This window comes from Leucopleurus acutus, assembly GCF_964270905.1.
Source record: "Leucopleurus acutus genome assembly, chromosome: 2".
NCBI lineage: Eukaryota > Metazoa > Chordata > Mammalia > Artiodactyla > Delphinidae > Leucopleurus > Leucopleurus acutus.
Window position 1 is genome coordinate 192,756,827 of NC_139143.1, and position 17,960 is coordinate 192,774,786.

The window sequence follows — 17,960 nt, forward strand, 5'->3', positions numbered from 1 at the left end:
GACACAGTGACCACTGTGTTCTGACTCTCCCCGCTCCCCCGCCCTCCCCCCCACTCTGAGTTGTGTCCCCCTCACTTGGAACACAGAGCATTGCCTGCTCATAAACATTCCTTGAGGACCCACTGTGTGCCTCACGCCCTTCTTGGCGGGTGGAGCAGTGGGCAAGGGGGTCCAGCTCGGCCTTCAGCAGGGGAGCAGGGCAGGAGCAAGCAGCCTGGTAGGGACCGCGTGAGGCCACAGGAGCCAGAGCAACACGGGGGGCCGCGGCGGGCCGGGGAGACCCCCCCGGGGCAGATGGCGCCCCAAGGGACAAAGGCCAGAGGGTGGAACGCAGTGACTGAGCGTTTAAGGAGCGGAGAGGAGCCAGATGCTGGGCAGTGAGGAGGACAGAGCAGAGGGACCAGGGCAATGGATGCTCTCCATGGTTTTAAGCAGAGGAGTGATTCAGCTGGCATTCTGTCCTCACTCGGCTGAGCAGGGTGGACATCTCTGCTGCGGTCGGCGCCCAGGCAAGGTGGTGGTGAGCATGGGAGATTGGTTACAGATGGGGGGGTCTGTGTGTGTTTGCAAACACGTATGCTTGTACTGTATATGCTCCTGAGCTCTGTGCACTGACCGGGACTAGAAGTAATGCCACTCCAGTAGCAGCACGCGCAGCTTGCGCCTGGATCCTGTCTTCTAAATACCATGCCCCACCGAAAGGAAACAGGGCTCCTTGGAGAAATGGTTGAGTTCAGGGTGGGGCAGGGATTTTCTTGTGCCAGGGATTGAGGAAGGGCACAAGAAATGGTGGGGACATGTTTGTGCAGGAAAGACCCGTGGGAGGGGGAGGGACAGGGAGTACAGCCCTAGCGTGGGTGGGAAGGCATGGGCTCCATGCTGGGGTCCAGGGCCACCCTAGACAGACAGCACACAGGCATATGGACAAATGGGCTGCAGCTGCGAATCAGGCTGGGGGGCGGTGACAGGACCCCTTGAGGTTTAAGGGGACAGCTGCATTGCTGGGTGTGTCCTCCTGCTTCCTTCAGCCAAGCTGTGCAGGCCTGGAGGAGGGCTCCTGGATTTGGTCGGGAAAGGGCAGCATAGGGAGGGCTGGGGACAGGAGGCTGAGCTGGCTGGAAAGGGGTGATGAGGGTTGGAGACCGCAGGCTCTTGCAGTGAAGAAGTCCACGGGGTGGGGAGGAGTCGGAACTGGGGAGGCACAAGTCAGATGGAGAGGTGGGAGTTGGTGGGCCTAGGGCTCTATCCATGGACATGCAGGAGGTTTCTGAGGACACTGGAAGCTACAGGCTGCTGACAGTTGACCCATCTCTCCACCTCCTTCCCCTCCCCCACTAGGGGGTCTTCGCTTCTCAGCTGCCTGGCTGACTCAGCTGCATTCGCAAGGGTGGTCCATCTGTCCCTCCTGACACTCTTTCCCGTGGTCACACCTCCCTGCTCAGGTGGCCATTCCTGACAGGAGGGCCTTGACCATCGAGGCCACACTGCCCACACCTGGCCAGCTCACACGAGCCCCACGGGCACCTCCGAGGACGGGCCCTGACCCCGTACTGCAGGGCGTCTGCTCCGCGGGCAGGCGGAAGCCGTGAGTCCCTGAGGCCGACCTGGTCCAGCGTGGGTGTTGATCAGCCTGCGCTGGCATATGCATGTGTGTGCGGGGTGCAGAAGGCAGATGTGGGGCGCAGAGTGCGTTACGGGGCGTGTGTGCTGGGCGCATGTTCGGGGTGCAGAGAGCCTTTGCTGGGCACCGGGTCCGGTGGCAGGCTCCCACTCTGCGGCCTCTACCCACGTCCACTTGGCAGGGAACCAAGCGGGTCGGCAGCAGGCAGACCCATACCACCGCAGGGCTCCGCGGGCCAGCACCTGAGGCGCGCAGCCCTGTGCGGGCGAGAGGCAGGTCAGCCTCGTAGGCTCCTGGAGCGGGTCCCCGAGGGCGCGGTGCTGCCCCTTTAAGCGGCTCGCGTACGCGCGCGGGGCTGGCGCAGGGCCGAAGCGCGCGCGCGCGCGCCGGGGACTCGGTCGAGCGGTGCGTGCGCGCGCGGCGTGCGCGGTGACGCGACCGTGGGGTTTCCCGAGGCTGCGGGCAGGGGCCGCCGCGCCCATCCCGATGGCTGGAGGCGTCTGAGAGGCGGACGGAGGCGGCGGCGGCGGCGGCGGCGGCGGGAGCGGGCGCGGGCGCGGGAGTGGAGCAGCCGCCGCGGGACCGACAGACTGAGCCTCGCCGGCGCACCTGCCCGCAGCGCCCGCGGAGCGGCCCGAGCGCGACCATCTCCCGGAGCGGCGGCCGAGGCAGCTGAGGCGGCGGGGAGCGGGCGCGGCAGGCGGGACGCGGTGTCGAGGTGAGCGCGGCGATCGCGGCACCGACCCCAGCCCAGACCCCCAGCCCCGACCCCCACCCCGCTCCCCCGCCCCTCCCCATCGCCCCCCAGTCGCCCGCCCGCCCGGCCGCCCCGCCCCCACCCTCCCCGCCCCCACCCGGCCTCCGGGTCGCGTCTTCCTGCCCCGCCCGGGTGGGGTCCGCGGTGCGGGGGCGGGGGCGGTGGGGACCCCGCGGCCGTCGGCCGGGACCGAGACCGAAGTCCCGGGCTCGGGCCTGGATTGGGGCTCCGGGGTTTGGAGTCCAGGTCCGGGGCTCTGGTCTGGGGTACTGGGTGCAGGCCTGCGGTCCGGGTCCTGGGGTCCGCGGTGGGGGCGGGGCCGGAGGCTCCGGGGTTTGGGGTCCGGGGCCGGCGCCCCGCGTCTGGGAGGTGGCCCGGAGGAGGGGCGCCGGGCGGGCCAGGGAACAAAGGCGGCCGCGGCCCTGCCCCGCGGCGGGCGGTGGGCGCCGTCCTTGGCCGCGGGAGGACGAGCTGCGGGAAAAGCGGCCTTTCGGCTGCTCGCGGGGAGGCTGGCGTCGCTGCGGCGGAGAAATGAGGAAGCGGCGCCGAGGGCGCGCGGGGCGGACAAAGCGCCCGGCGAGCGCGAGCCCCAGCCCCGCGGTCGCCGCCGGGCCCGAGCCGGGCCGCCCGAAGCCACGGTGCGGGTGCGCAGCCTGCGGGCGGTGGCCGGGCTCCCGCGCCCCGCGCCGAATGAATGGCCCCCGGCGGGCCCGGCAAGATGGCGCGTCCGCCGCGCGGCCTTTGTCAGCCGCCGCCCGCGCCGCGGGGCTCCGGGGGCGCCGCCCGGGGGCGGGGGCGCGGCGGGGGGCGGCGGGCGAGGGTCGGGGTCGCCCTCTGCCCCGGCCGGGTGGAGGGTGCTGGAAATTCCACCCAGGGATCGCTGAGCCGTCGGACTTTGGAAAATCCTCCTGTATTTTTCCTTGCGAGTTGATGCTTGACTCAAGTGGTGTTTAAACATCTCTGAAGTCCTTTAAATTACCTCGTTGGCATACCCGAGTAGGTTTATCTACTGAATTCCTCTTTATGGAACCTTTTTAGTTAGGATTGTGAGACTCACTGACTGAAGGAGAACAGCGATGGTAGGGGTGTTTATTTTGGGAAAGGAAGTTGGTGGACATTTACAGTTAAAGAGTACGTTACTGAGTTTGTGCATAAATGATGTAAAAGTCGTAATCTGTAGTTCTGGTGTGGGGAGTATTAGAGCCCTTTTTTTTTTTTTTTTTGTATTTTCATTTTGTTACCTGTTTGGTAACACAGTGATCTCCAATAACGTTTAATGATTAAGCAGTTGCTTATGAGATTATTAAGAAAATATGTAGATATTTTTTATAGTTAGCAAATAAGTGGAAGTATTAGCTTTGTGAGAAGTTCCCTTCCCTTCAGCCCCAGATACTGGATAAGGTCTAAAAGCTGTTGTTATCGATAAGATTTCTACCTGAGATCTTTGTTTTCTAATTTGAAGCTCTAGTCTTTTGGGGGTGGAGGGGGTTCGTATTTCAAAGAAAGATTTCAGTTTGCGTTCTATTAAGATAGATAGGGCCTGTTCTGGATTCTTCCGGAAGGTACATATTGCAAGAAGAAAACGAACAGGCAGCTCCTTTTTTACCTCCTTACTAATATGGGTGTGTGGCTGGGGATAGGGCTGGTGCCACCACATGGAAACAGGTCTTAGAACCTCCAGACGGCAGAACTGGGTGGTAGCTTTTGGTTCAGTTTAACCTTCTGACAGAGCTGCCAGAAATGGAGTGCAACTGGAAGGGTCAGAGGCCGGCCTGGCAGGGTCCCGTGGGGGAAGATTCCCGGCTACTGTAAGGCTGGACCGCAGGGCCTCTCTCCTCCCGAGACTCCCTCTGTGATATGCCTCTGGTTCCACAGGCACTGTAAATGCTGCAGTGTTTTCTTAGCAGGTGAGAGTTGAGGAAAGCGACCTTAAGTTTTATGACTGTGCCTGTGGCTCGCTCCCGGTTCTCCCTGCGTGGGGAGCCAGTGTTAGGGCTGCCTCTCATCTTCTGTGGAAATGGTCAAGAGTGTGCTTATAGAGAACATTGTTCAACTGTGCAGTTTTGATTCAGAGTTGACACTTTCTTAAATGAACATGCCCATCAGACAAGAATATTCCTTTTGTATGATATCTGAGTTTACGACAGAGCTGTATTTATGTCATCAGGCATGTACTAAGCAGAATGTTCTTTAATGATACCTTAATAAAGATTTCTCTTTGTTTGATGTCTTGAGTTACTTCTGTTTCAGGGGGAGTTGAAGTAAATTTCCTCAGATTTCATTTTAATCTCAGAGGAGATTTGAAAGGCTGCCAAAAAGGCTGTCAAATCTTTTCCATGCTTAGTGGCTTTGATTTCAGAGCTTGGAACACCTAGGTCTTATATTGACCACATGAGAAGTGCACAGATTTTATGAGGAGTTAATTTATTTCTCAAAGTTTTGTTGCTGTTAACTTTTTATTTTGCTAAAATTTTCTGTCTGTTATCCTTTAGTTTGATTGGAGAAGTTGTATTTCTACAATTAACTTTGAGAAGGGTCTTCAGGACAGCTGTAGACTTACCTACCATCAGTTGCCTTTTTAGCCAGTACTTTAATAAATAATGTTTTATTGCAGACGTGCAGTATTGGCATCAATTACAGTCTCTTCATCGGATTGCTGTTTTCTCTCCCCAAAAGATTTGGCTCATGTTGGCTTCCAAATGGGATTAAGTTCTTACTGTCTAGAGACTTTGGCTTTGGCATTAGTGGATTGGTAATAGATATTCTCAATTTTGTTATCTGGGCTTGACCATATGGCGTGCCATGTTATTTTAAAACCTTTATTTAGGATGAGTATAATAAGGCATTGAACAAAAAGTTTTAGAATTTTTTAACCCTGGTATAAATTCTGATCTCTCAGGTTTGCATTTCTAGATAAGAGTGGTTGGAGAATTTATGAAGCAGGCAGTTTAGTTGAGTGTTTGGTTTAGTGAACATAGAATGAGGGGATAAAAACAAATTTAAACTGAGATCAGAGAAATAATTTATAAAACTGAATGTGTAACATTACTGGAAGGAAGAAACAGTCCAAATTTTTATGGAGAGTGTGGCTGTGTATTGAGTAATGCAACATTACCCTGACTCTTCTGGAAAACGAAGAATCCCACTTCTTTTTAGAGCTGTGAGTTTTGTTCCACAGCTCTTGTTTAAGAAAAACAGGCAATCTGTAGACACTTGATTTGATCGGTGGATCAGAAAAATGCTAAAAGCTTTTGAAACCTTTTAGCCCTCTTGTTCTTGTTGCAGTGCCTACCATTAGGTGCCACAGTAATTGATGGAAATTCCTACTGACTTCCAGTGATAGAAAAGCTTCCCATTTTATAGCACAATATTGCTTTCTTTGAGAGACTTGAGTATTCCCTTATTTGACTTACTAAGTTAAAATTCTGGGAAAAAAGCCATTTTTAAAAAGTTAATGATTAAAAGACCAAGTCAAGACTATCAAAAGTAATAATTCTGGGCTTCCCTGGTGGCGCAGTGGTTGAGAGTCCGCCTGCCGATGCAGGGGACACGGGTTCGTGCCCTGGTCCGGGAGGATCCCACATGCCGCGGAGCGGCTGGGCCCGTGAGCCATGGCCGCTGAGCCTGCGCGTCCGGAGCCTGTGCTCCGCAACGGGAGAGGCCACAACAGTGAGAGGCCCGCGTACCGCAAAAAAAAAAAAAAAAAAAAGTAATAATTCTGAAGAGATTATTCAGTTGCATCCATGTTGCCATTGATAAAAGGTTACGATTGAATAATTAGTTGACCCAGGCGCTTTTTTTTTTTTTAAGTGAGGGGGCATTGCGGGATCTTAGTTTCCTGATCAGGGATTGAATTTGGGCCCACGGCAGTGAAAGCAGAGTCCTAACTACTGGACTGCCAGGGCATTCCTGGTCCAGGCTTAATAATGTACTTTATCAAGGAGGGAAAGGCTATTTACTCTTTAACCTGTCAGGACTAGAATACTAAGGGATTGAATATATTCTTGTTTACTTGTGGGTAATTGTGTGTTTATACATGTCTGCGCGTCTTCTGACTCAGTCCTGTGGCAATTGTAAAATATATTCCCCATGCAGATTACAAGTTCTCTTGACTACCTCCAAGTTTTGTAGTTGGTAAAGCTTTAAAAAAATTCTGGACACTTTCTAATTAGACAAGAGAATGTTAAAGCTTCTACAACAGGTTTCCAAAAAAAAAAATTGTCCTAGGAACTTTAAGATAATTCCTGAATTGCTGGGAGGGAAAGAAATTCACTCTTTTCTTAAAGGACTGAGACTGCCTGAGTTAGAACCCAGTTGTGTAACTGAACTTGCTGGTGTGGATGTGGGTTTGACTTCTCTGTGTCTGTTTCTGCATGTGTAAAAACAGGCACACTAGAACCTCCTTCCTAAGGTGGTTGTGAGGATTGAGTGAGTTAGCATACGTGTGAAACACTTGGAACAGTGCCTGGCCGCAGTGCTCTGTTAGAGGATCACCGTTTCTGTTGCTTACGGCCTTACTTAGTAACAGTTTTTGTTTTTGTTTTTGTTTTTGGCATGCGCGGCATGAAGGATCTTAGTTCCCTGACCAGGGATTGAAAACGCTCTCCGAGGAGTCTTAACCGCGGGACCACCAGGGAAGTCCCTGTGACAGTCTTTTAAACTATGATAAAGGTAGATTATAGAGAATTTAGGAAGACTCTTAACCACTGTGCACCACCAGGGAAGCCCCCATCACTTTAATTTACTACCTTACTTTCTCCCAAGTCATCTCTGACATTCTTTCTTTTCTCAAAAAGCTTTTTTTTTTTAATTAAAATATAGTTGAGGGCTTCCCTGGTGCACAGTGGTTAAGAATCTTCCTGCTAATGCAAGGAACATGGGTTTGAGCCCTGGTCTGGGAAGATCCCACATGCTGCGGAGCAACTAAACCTGTGCGCCACAACTACTGAGCCTGCGCTCTAGAGCCCGTGAGCCACAACTATTGAGCCTATGAGCCACAGCCACTGAAGCCCGCGTGCCTAGAGCCTATGCTCTGCAACAAGAGAAGCCACCACAATGAGAAGCCCACGCACTGCAACGAAGAGTATCCCCTGCTTGCAGCAACTAGAGAAAGCCCACATGCAACAATGAAGACCCAACACAGCCAAAAACAAATAAAATAAATTTATAAAAAAATATAGTTGATGTACAGTATTATGTTAATCTCAGGTGTACTACATAGGGCTTTGACATTTGCATACATTTTGAAATGATCACCATGATAAGTCTAGTAATTCTCTGTCCCCATTCAAAATTATTATAATATTATTGACCATATTTCTTTCTTTTTTTTTTTCCCCTGGCTGCGCCACGAGGCTTGCGGGATCTTAGTTCCCTGACCAGGGATCGAAACTGGTCCCCCCTGCAGTGGAAGCATGGAGTCTTAACTGCTGGACCGTCAGGGAATTCCCCCTATTGACCATATTTCTTATGCTGTGTGTTATATCCCTGCGACTTATTTATTTATTTATCTTATTTTTAAAATAAATTTATTAATTTTATTTATTTATTTTTGGCTGCGTTGGGTCTTTGATGCGCGGGCTTTCTCTCTAGTTGGGGCGAGTGGGGGCTGCTCTTCGTTGCGGTGCACGGGCTTCTCATTGTGGTGGCTTCTCTTGTGGCGGAGCATGGGCTCTAGGTGCACAGGCCTCAGTAGTTGTGGCATGCCGCTTCAGTAGTTGTGGCACACGGGTTTAGTTGCTCTGCGGCATGTGGGATCTTCCCGGACCAGGGATCAAACCGGTGACCCTTGCATTCTGCGTTGGCAGGCGGATTCTTAACCACTGGGCCACCAGGGAAGTCCCCTTATTTATTATATAACGAGGTTTGTACCTCTTAATCCCCTTCACCTGTTTTGTCCTCCTGCCCCTTTCTGGCTACCACCAGTTCTCTTTGAGTCTCATGAGTAGCTATGAGTCTGTTTTCATTTTGTTCAAAAGGCTTTACCTTTTTTTTTTTTTTTTTTTGCGGTATGCGGGCCTCTCACTGTTGTGGCCTCTCCCGTTGCGGAGCACAGGCTCCGGACGCGCAGACTCAGCGGCCGTGGCTCACGGGCCCAGCCGCTCCGCGGCATGTGGGATCTTCCCGGACCGGGATCTTCCCGGACCGGGGCATGAACCCGTGACCCCTGCATCAGCAGGCGGACTCTCAACCACTGCGCCACCAGGGAAGCCCGGCTTTACCTTTATAGGACAGTTTTGATCCTATAATTCATTTTGAAACTGGTAAAATGATTGATTGTTTTTTAAAGCTCTCACTTCCGCCTCCCTTTATGATGCTGAATTATTTTGGATTTCACAAAACATTCTTTGGCATCCCTTAATTTGCCAGCTAGTGACAATGAAATATTTTTCATATATTCTCAAAAGTATTATAACAGGAAATTGGTTTAACAAATGTTCATTCAGCATCTTCTCTGCTAGGTGCTGAGTCTATAAATTATAGAATGGGTGTGGCCCAGGACCTTATGTTATAGTTTAACAGGGAGGCTGACAAACAGTTTATGTACAAAGGTGAAAAACAAGGGCGGTGGATCACAGGGGCAGCTAACCTAGAGTTTAATGATGGCTTCCTAGGGAAAATGTTTTTTTTTTTTGGAGCGGGGGGTTGTCTTACATTCCTTTATTATATATATGCAGATCTGTTTTATGTACAATACTTGGTTCTGTCAAGTAATCTTATCAAGGTATCTACTGGTAATCTTCCCCAAAATGGATTCAGGAAAATTAGATAATTGTGCACTTCATGACTACCCAAATGAGGGACTTCATTATTGATTTCAGTTTTGGGGCCACACAAAGAGTTCGAAATAGACTTGGACTGGGTTAAGGCAATAAACATGAGCTGAAAGAAAACACAGATTCAGAACAATTAATTAGACTGTGTATTTTGCTTGCGTTAGAGTCACAATGTGAATAGCATAGGTTGTGCAGATCTCATAGCTCTTTTGTTTCAGTGCAAGGGCTTCTGAACACCTCCGTGTGCGTGACTGCTGGTGGCGGGGGAGGGAGGGAAGCAGCCTGTGTGACCTGTGGGAGACTTCCCTGAGGGCTCATTTCTTCTCAGCCTCTCCTTTCTTGGGTTCTTGTTTGAGTTTGTAATCAGCCAGGGTGACCTTGATGGCATCTTTGGCTGTCATGGAGCAGTACAGTTTCACAGGGGGAAGGCAGACCTCCTTGGTGATAGCGGTATTTTTTGTTTGTTTAAAAATGATTTAAAAATTTTTTTAATATTATTTACTTTTTGGCTGCGCTGGGTCTTAGTTGCAGCATGCGGGATCTAGTTCCCTGACCAGGGATCAGACCCAGGCTCCCTGCGTTGGGAGTGCGGAGTCCTAGCTGCTGGACCCCCAGGGAAGCCCCCGTGTTTTTATTTTTTTTGTAATATAAATTTATTTATTTTTAATTTATTTACTTTTGGCTGCGTTGGGTCTTCGTTGCTGTGCGCGGGCTTTCTCTAGTTGCGGCGAGCAGGGGCTACTCTTTGTTGCGGTGCGCGGGCTTCTCGTTGGTGGTGGCTTCTCTCGTTGCGGAGCACGGGCTCTAGGCGCATGGGCTTCAGTAGTTGTGGCTCGTGGGCTCAGGAGTTGTGGCTCGCGGGCTCTAGAGCACAGGCTCAGTAGTTGTGGCTCGCGGGCTCTAGAGCGCAGGCTCAGCAGTTGTGGCTCGCGGGCTCTAGAGCGCAGGCTCGGTAGTTGTGGCGCACGGGCTTAGTTGCTCCGCGGCATGTGGGATCTTCCCGGACAAGTGCTCGAACCTGTGTCGCCTGCATTGGCAGGCGGATTGTCAACCGCTGCGCCACCAGGGAAGCCCCGCCCCCTGTGTTTTTGATGGTTGTGGCTTCCTCCACTGTCTTCCCCTTTACCCACTTGCTGGCTGACGAGCTCGAGGCAATGGCAGAACCACAGCCAAGTCTTTTAAACCTGCCGTTGACCGTCTTCCTCTTTTCATCCGCTTGAATCTGTACTTTCATTACATCACTGTACGCTGGAGCCCCACCAGTCTGGTTCCAACATTTTTAGATGTTTTGTTAAGGAACCCCACTTTTGGGGGGTTTTCATAATGATCAACAACCTTCTTGTGGTAGAGCCGAGCCAGAGCTGGCGGGTGGGTGGGCAGGCGCGGGGCTAGAGCAGCAGGGCCGCCACTGTCTTGCTGGCTTGCTGGAAAATGTCTAAGTTGAGACTGAAAGGGTTCTCCAGTTGGAGGCTGCCTGGCTTGTGGAGGGGAAGGAAAGAGTGTTCCAGGCTGAGGAGATGGTTGTGTATGCTTTTCATGCAACCAGTTGGCTTCCTTCACCCACTGTCTCCAGCACGTATAACAGTGTAGTGCAGGATAGGTGCTCAGTAATTATTTATTGAATGAAAGAGAACATGGGTTGTCTAGGGACAGAAGTTCCAAAGGGCTGGAGAGTGGTGAGGAATGGACACTGAGAGGTTAGAGCCTTGGTAAAGAATTTGCACTTTTACGTCGAGGGCTCTAGGAAGCCCTCAAAGGGTAAGGAGATGTACCTGATCGGGAACATCACTTGGTCTTGAACTTGGAGTGTTCTCAGAGGAAGGAGGAAGACAGGTCAGATTCCAGATGGGATGCTGTAGAGAGGAAGGGGGTCTGGACCAGGGTAGGAAAGCTGGTAACTGGTGACTCAGATGCTTAGGTGACTGCGTGGAAGGTCAGAAGGGAGTGAGCGAGTATAGGTTTCTCTCCTGGAAGTCCGGGTGCCTGTTTTGCATCTACTGAAATGAGCAGTGGTTTGATGGGAAGACAGTGAGTGAGTCTTTGCACCTTGGGTTTGAGGACCCCAGGAGGCGTTCCCACATTTTGCATTAGAACACACCGGCCTTTACACTTTCTACTCCTTGCAAAGCTCTTCTCCTGGAGGTCTGTTTGGACCATCCACTCCTTTCATTCAGGTCTTTGTTCTAATATCCCCTCCTTAGAGGGTGTTCTCCGCTCTCATTAATCTCTGTCTTCCCTTGCTCTGTCTCCCTAGTCTCTATGTTGATCTACGCACTAGTTCTAAGCTCCATGAAGACAGGCACTTTGGTTCACTACAGTATTACCAGTGTCTGAAACACTCTGAAGTGTTTGTCCAATTGTAGATTTTTGTACACGTGAATGTGGAGCTCTGGAGGAGTGGTCTGGATGAGTTATTAGTATTTAGATGGTGGTTGAAGTCTTGGGTTTCACCATCACTTAGAGCGAGGGGTCTCGAGTACGGTCTGTAGACTCTGGGGCTCATTAGGTCCAGGCTGCTGTCATGATCATATTAAGATGTCATTTGACTTTCACTGTGTTGACATTCCCACTGATGGTACGAAGCAGTGCTGGGTGACACTGCTGGTTCTGTAGCAGAAATCAAAGCCGTGGTACCAAGCCAGTTATAACGGTGATTGTAGTCATAGTATTCTTCACTGCTGTGAATTTGTGGTTTTAAAAAAAAAATCCAGTTTAATCGAATGCCCTTGATGAAGCAATCAAAATTAATTTTGTTAAACTTCAACCTGAGTATCCATCTTTTTACTGGCCTGTGTGACAAAATGGGAAGTTGGCATAAAGCACTGATGCATCTTAACATGTGAGAGCGGTCTTCTGGACAAGCAACTGTGCGATCGCTTGAGTTGAAAGAACAGCTGACAGAAAATGATGGCTGTTTAGACAGGGGAATTTGGCAGATATTTTCATAAAAACGAACGAAGTGAACCAGATACTTCAAGGAAAATAACTGACAGTATTGTTGGCAGTGATAAAATTTGAGCTTTCAAATGGAAATTTGAATTTTGGAAAACTTGATTCTGCTACCATGAGCTTGACAGCTTCCCAGTACTTAAAGACTTTTTTTTGCAAGATAGGAGGTGATGCTAACGAAATGTTTCTTTTTTTAATGTTATATAATAAAACGTGTCAACATTTGGAAGATCTGCTTAACTCAGTGAGCTGATATTTTCCAAATGGCCTGTGCTTGATGCTACTAGCTCACAGATGGGTGAAAGATCCATTCAAAGCACAGGGATGGAGTGAAGCCCCTGGTGTTTGATGTAACAGTATGCAGAGTTAATTGACATAGTTTCAGATTCCACAGCAGAACTACCCTTTTTTTATATATAAATTTATTTATTTTTGGCTGTGTGTTGGGTCTTCATTGCTGTGCGCAGGTTTTCTCTAGTTGCGGCGAGCGGGGGCTGCTCGTTGCGGTGTGCAGGCTTCTCATTGCGGTGGCTTCTCTTGCTGTGGAGCACGGGCTCTAGGCACGCAGGCTTCAGTAGTTGTGGCAAGCGGGCTTAGTTGCTCTGCGGCATGCGGGATCTTCCCGGACCAGGGCCTGAACCCGTATCCCCTGCACTGGCAGGCAGGTAACCTCTGCGCCACCAGAGAAGCCCAGAACTACCCTTTAAGAAACTTACCACTTGTCAAGTTTTGATGTAGTATCAAAAAAGACTGTCTATATTTATTTGAAAAGGCTGTTACAGTACTCCCCTCTTTTCTTTTTTATAAATTTATTTACTTTATTTATTTATTTTTTTTGCTGCGTTGTGTCTTCGTTTCTGCGCACGGGCTTTCTCTAGTTGCTGAGCGGGGGCTCCTCTTCGTTGTGGTGCGCGGGCTTCTCATTGCAGTGGCTTCTCTTTGTTGAGGAGCACGGGCTCTAGGTGCCCGGGCTCAGTAGTTGTGGCTCACGGGCTTAATTTTTCCGCAGCATGTTGGATCTTCCCGAGCCAGGCCTTGAACCCGTGTCCCCTGCACTGGTAGGTGGATTCTTAACCACTGTGCCACCAGGGAAGCCCTACTCCTCCCTTTTCCAACTACATATCTGTGAGGCTGAATTTTCCTCATTTCCTTCAACCAAAACAAGATATTGTACCAGATTGAGTGCAGAAGCAGATGTGAGAGTCCAGCTCTCTCTACTTGAGGCAGGCATTAAAGAGGTGTGCTAAAATGTATAATGTTGCTGCTCTTCTCACTAAGTTATTTTTCTAGTTATTTCTTTTTTTTTAATTAAAAAAATATTTATTTATTTATTTGGCTGTGCTGGGTTTTAGTTGTGGTACGCAGGATCTTTGTTGCAGCATGCAGGCTCTTAGTTGTGGCACTCGTAGTTGTGGAATGCGGGATCAAGTTCTCTGACCAGGGATCGAACCCAGGCCCTCTGCATTGGGAGCGCAGAGTCTTAGGCACTGGACCACCAGGGAAGTCCCTCTAGTTATTTTTTGTAAAAAATATTATTTATGGTAATATGTAATAGGCTTATTAAACTTTTTTTTTAAGTCTCTGCTTTAGTTTCTAGTGTAGTAAATATCCCTTGATATAACCCACATAAACAAAAGCCCCTGGAATCCTCAGTAATTAAGAGTGTAAGGGAAGCCTGAGACCAAGCCTCTGAGCAGCAGTGATTTGGAGAGCAGTGTGGTGGTTAAACTGGCCGGTGCACATCAAGGGCCTTAGCCGCAGGTGCCTGCAGGGACCAGAGAGGTCCCTGGAGACAGGTACCCTGTCCTGATGTGTCGTTATAGGTGTAGAACTGTGCCTTTTCCTGGGGAGAAGAACCACCCAGAGATTCTCTAAAGGTTGAAGACCCTTTGGTGTAGCTTGGGTGTTGAGGCATGGCAGAGGAAAAGCAGCTTATAGGAGTGGTCAGAAGTTGGAAGAACATCAGAGCAGTGTCAGTGCTTAAGAGAGTCTCTGAGAGGGAAGGGAATGGTCAAAGAGGCAGATTTGATTGGGATTCAGCGGTCAGGACTCCCCAGGGCCGATGAGTGGCAGTGGGTTGTGGGGAGGCTCTGAAGGAAAGGGGTGGAGAGGCATGTGGGGTTGAGGGAGGGCTCTGTTCCCGCCTTCATATTTTTTTTTTTTTTTGTGGCCGTCCTGCATGGCATGTGGTTTCTTAGTTCCCCCAACCAGTTCGAACCTGTGCCCCCTGCAGTGGAAGCGCAGAATCTTAACCGCTGGACCTCTAGGGAAGTCCCTGTTCTGCCTTTATTTTATTTTATTTATTTATTTTTAAAATAAATTTTATTTATTTATTTATTTTTGGTTGCGTTTGTGCGCCGGCTTTCTCTAGTTGCGGCAGGCGGGGGCTGCTCTTCGTTTTGGTGCCGCGGGCTTCTCATTGCGGTGGCTTCTCTTGTTGCGGAGCATGGGCTCTAGGCACACGGGCTTCAGTAGTTGTGGCACACAGGCTCAGTAGTTGTGGTTCGCGGGCTCTAGAGCGCAGGCTCAGTAGTTGTGGCGCACGGGCTTAGTTGCTCCACAGCATGTGGGGTCTTCCTGGACCAGGGCTCGAACCCACGTCCCCTGCATTGGCAGGCAGATTCTTAACTACTGCGTCACCAGGGAAGTCCCTTGCCTTGATTTTAGATGGAGTAGCTTGAGCACTGTCACGTGAGGAGCACCTGTAAACAGGGGGAGGGAGAGTGTCAGTGAAATGCACATTCAAGGCTGAGCAGCACCAGCCGGCAGCTGGTGATGGGGCAGTGATGAGAGACGCCCACCCCCCTCTGGTGAGAGGGGCGTCATCTGTCCGATGGCGGGTGGAAAAGGTTGTGCTGAAAGAGAAATCAGGGCAGGGCCACAGAGATGGCTGATTTCATTTTAAAAGGGTGGTGGAAACATCTGAACTTGAGAGCAAGGGGAGGTGAGGGGATGAGGCAGGCAGATACCTGGGCAAAGGGAGAAGCCCCGAGACAGGACCGGGCGAGGAACTGAAATAAGAGGGCTTGGGAAATTGAGGATGGCACAGAAGGACCGTGGCCCTTCCGTCCTCCACCTGCAGTTCTCTTGGCAGTAGATGAACTTGCATTTTGCAGATGACTCCAGTGCTGTTGGCTCGGCCTTGTTAGGTTCCTACTGTGCTAGCTAGGCACCATGCTAAGAACTTGACGGTGTTATTGTTTGATCGTCTAATCAGCTCTGAGCCAGGTCCTGTGAATAGCCCCATTTCATAGGTGGCTAAACCTATGGGGAGATAGGTAATTGGCCAGAGTCACAGCCAGGAATCTGTGGAACCCATGTTTGAACGTCAGTTGTTTGCCTCCAGAGCCCGTGCTCTTAATTATTACACCATGGACCATCTAATTTGAGCTCCTCTCCCCTACTCTTTCATCTCAGAGGACTTCTGTGTCTGCATCTGCCTCCTTCATATATTGTTAAAGGGAGGATTCTTCCACTTGAGAACATATTCACCAGCAGTTTTATCTTTAGTTTCTTCTTCAGGGGCTCCTTCTATTCTGTCTTCAAACGTGACTAATAAGTCTTATATAACTTAATCTCCCTGGTATATTATCTCCCTGGTATATATAACTTAATCTCTTGGTATATTTTTCAGCCACTATTCATATTTTTCTCTGTTTAAAATTAAACTCCCTGGACAGGAGATCTGTCTTCACTGCCTCAGTTCCTCCATATGTCCTGTCCTCAGTCTTTTTTTTTTTTTTTTAATATTTATTTATTTATTTTTGGCTGCATTGGTCTTAGTTGTGGCGTGTGGGCTCTTTGTTTTGGTGCGGGCTTAGTTGTCCCGCGGCTTGTGGGATCTCAGTTCCCCGACCAGGGATCAAACCTGCGTCCCCTGCATTGGAAGGTGGATTCTTAACTGCTGGACCACAGGGAAGTCCCCCTGTCCTCATTCTTTGAGGGCCTTGTCCCTGTTCCCCCTAAGTTATCACTGTTATTGTTTTCATAAAGATGTCCTTTTCAGTAAGTCCATTTTACTGTCACCAGTTTTTATCTTTAACTGTTGTACTTTAATAATAAAAGTGTTTAATTGTTTATTGTACAAAATTAGGATTATAAAAATGAAGGGGAGAGGACTTCTCTGGTGGTCCAGTGGTTAAGAATCTGCCTTCCAGTGCAGGGGACGTGGTTTCGATCCCTGGTTGGAGAGCGAAGATCCCACATGCTGCGGGGCAGCTAAGCCTACGAGCTACAACTACTGAGTCTGCGTGCCCTAGAGCCCGCGTGCTGCAGCTGATGAGCCCACACTCTGCAACTACTGAAGCCCATGTGCTCTAGGGCCCGCGTGCTGCAACTGCTAAGCCTGTGACCCACACTTGCTGAGCCCATGTGCCACAACTACTGAAGCCTGCGTGCCTAGAACCCGTGGTCCACAACAAAAGAAGCCACCACTTGCCGCAACTAAAGAAAGCCCGCGTGCAGCAATGAAGACCCAGTGCAGCCAAAAAAAAACAAAAACAGGGCTTCCGTGGTGGCGCAGTGGTTGAGAGTCCGCCTGCCGATGCAGGGGACGCGGGTTCGTGCCCCGGTCCAGGAGGATCCCACATGCCGCGGAGCGGCTGGGCCCGTGAGCCATGGCCGATGAGCCTGCGCGTCCGGAACCTGTGCTCGGTGGCGGGGGAGGCCACAGCAGTAAGAGGCCCACGTACTGCAAAAAACCAAACAAACCAAAAACAAACACAAAAATGAGGGGGAAAGTCTATAGTTTACCTATCTGGAAATAACCTATAATATTATGTTGCTGTATTTTCATTTAGTTTTGTCGTTCATGCACATGTAGTCAGAGATTCCCCCACCCCCCAGATTGGAGATCACACTGTATGTGTAGATTTTTAAGTTCTACTTTTTCTACTTTGTTACAGATTATGTTTACATCTTTGAAAACATGACCAGTAACTACATAACAGGTGATGGTGTTCCTTGCTCCGTGGCTTCTCTGTGCCCATGTGCTGGACATCCTGGCTCTGCAGTCTGAGCTTTGAGGCTGTGAGCAAGTTGTGTAACTCCTCTCTCAGTTTTCCCGTCTCCTGGGCTGGTGGTGAGGATGAAACGAGGTGGTGCAAATGGGACACTTACCCCCGTGCTTAGCGTGGCGCAAGCACTGACGTATTTGCTTCCGTTACCACCCCTGCCTGTGACCTTTGCCTCCTTTGCCTTCCTCCTTTCCTCACACGCTTCTCCAAGTCGACCCCTGCTCTTTATTTCTGTCTTTGTGGTTGCTGTCTCACTTAAGGTTCTCAGGGGTTCTTCTGTGTGGCTCTGAAATGCTACTCTTAGTTTCCTGGGGCTGCAGTAACAAATTACCACAAAAGGAGTGGCTAAAACAGCAGAAATTTATTCTCTCATAATTCTGGAGGGTGGAAGTCTGAAATCAAGGTTTTGACAGGGCAGCTCCCTCTGATGCCTCTTTCTGGCTTCGGGTAGTTGCTGGCAATCCGGTTTCTGCCTGTTTTATGTGGCCTTCTCTCTGTGTCTGTCTCTGCTCTTACAGGAACACCAGTCATTGGATGAGGGCCTATTCCATTGTGACCTCATTTTGAGTTAAAACTAATTATACCTGCAAAGACCTTTTTTCCAAATAAAGTCACATTTACAGGTTCCAGGTGGACAAGAATATTCAAGGGACACTTTTCAACCCACTGCCGTTACCTAGAGCTTCCTCCTGGGCCCTGTTTTCGTTGCGTTCCCAGCTCCCTGTGTCCCATGTCTTTACCGTCCTTTCGTGGCCGAGCTTGTAAAAAGAAGTCTCAGTTGCAGGTTGAAGAAAACAATAGAGAGAACTTAGGTGGAAAAGGAAAATGTCTTATTGGGATTC

The 17,960-nt window shown here is 50.1% G+C and overlaps 1 protein-coding gene across 4 annotated transcripts in view; it reads left to right on the top strand.

Moving 5' to 3' along the window:
- The first annotated feature begins 2,156 nt into the window (after window positions 1-2,156).
- GNB1 (G protein subunit beta 1) overlaps window positions 2,157-17,960 on the top strand; it is a 92,588-nt gene continuing 76,784 nt past the window's right edge. For all 4 annotated transcript variants that reach the window (XM_082832764.1, XM_082832762.1, XM_082832761.1 and 1 more), the window contains exon 1: window positions 2,157-2,339. The gene's annotated coding sequence lies outside the window, so the exon portion shown is untranslated. The remainder of the gene's footprint in view (window positions 2,340-17,960) is intronic.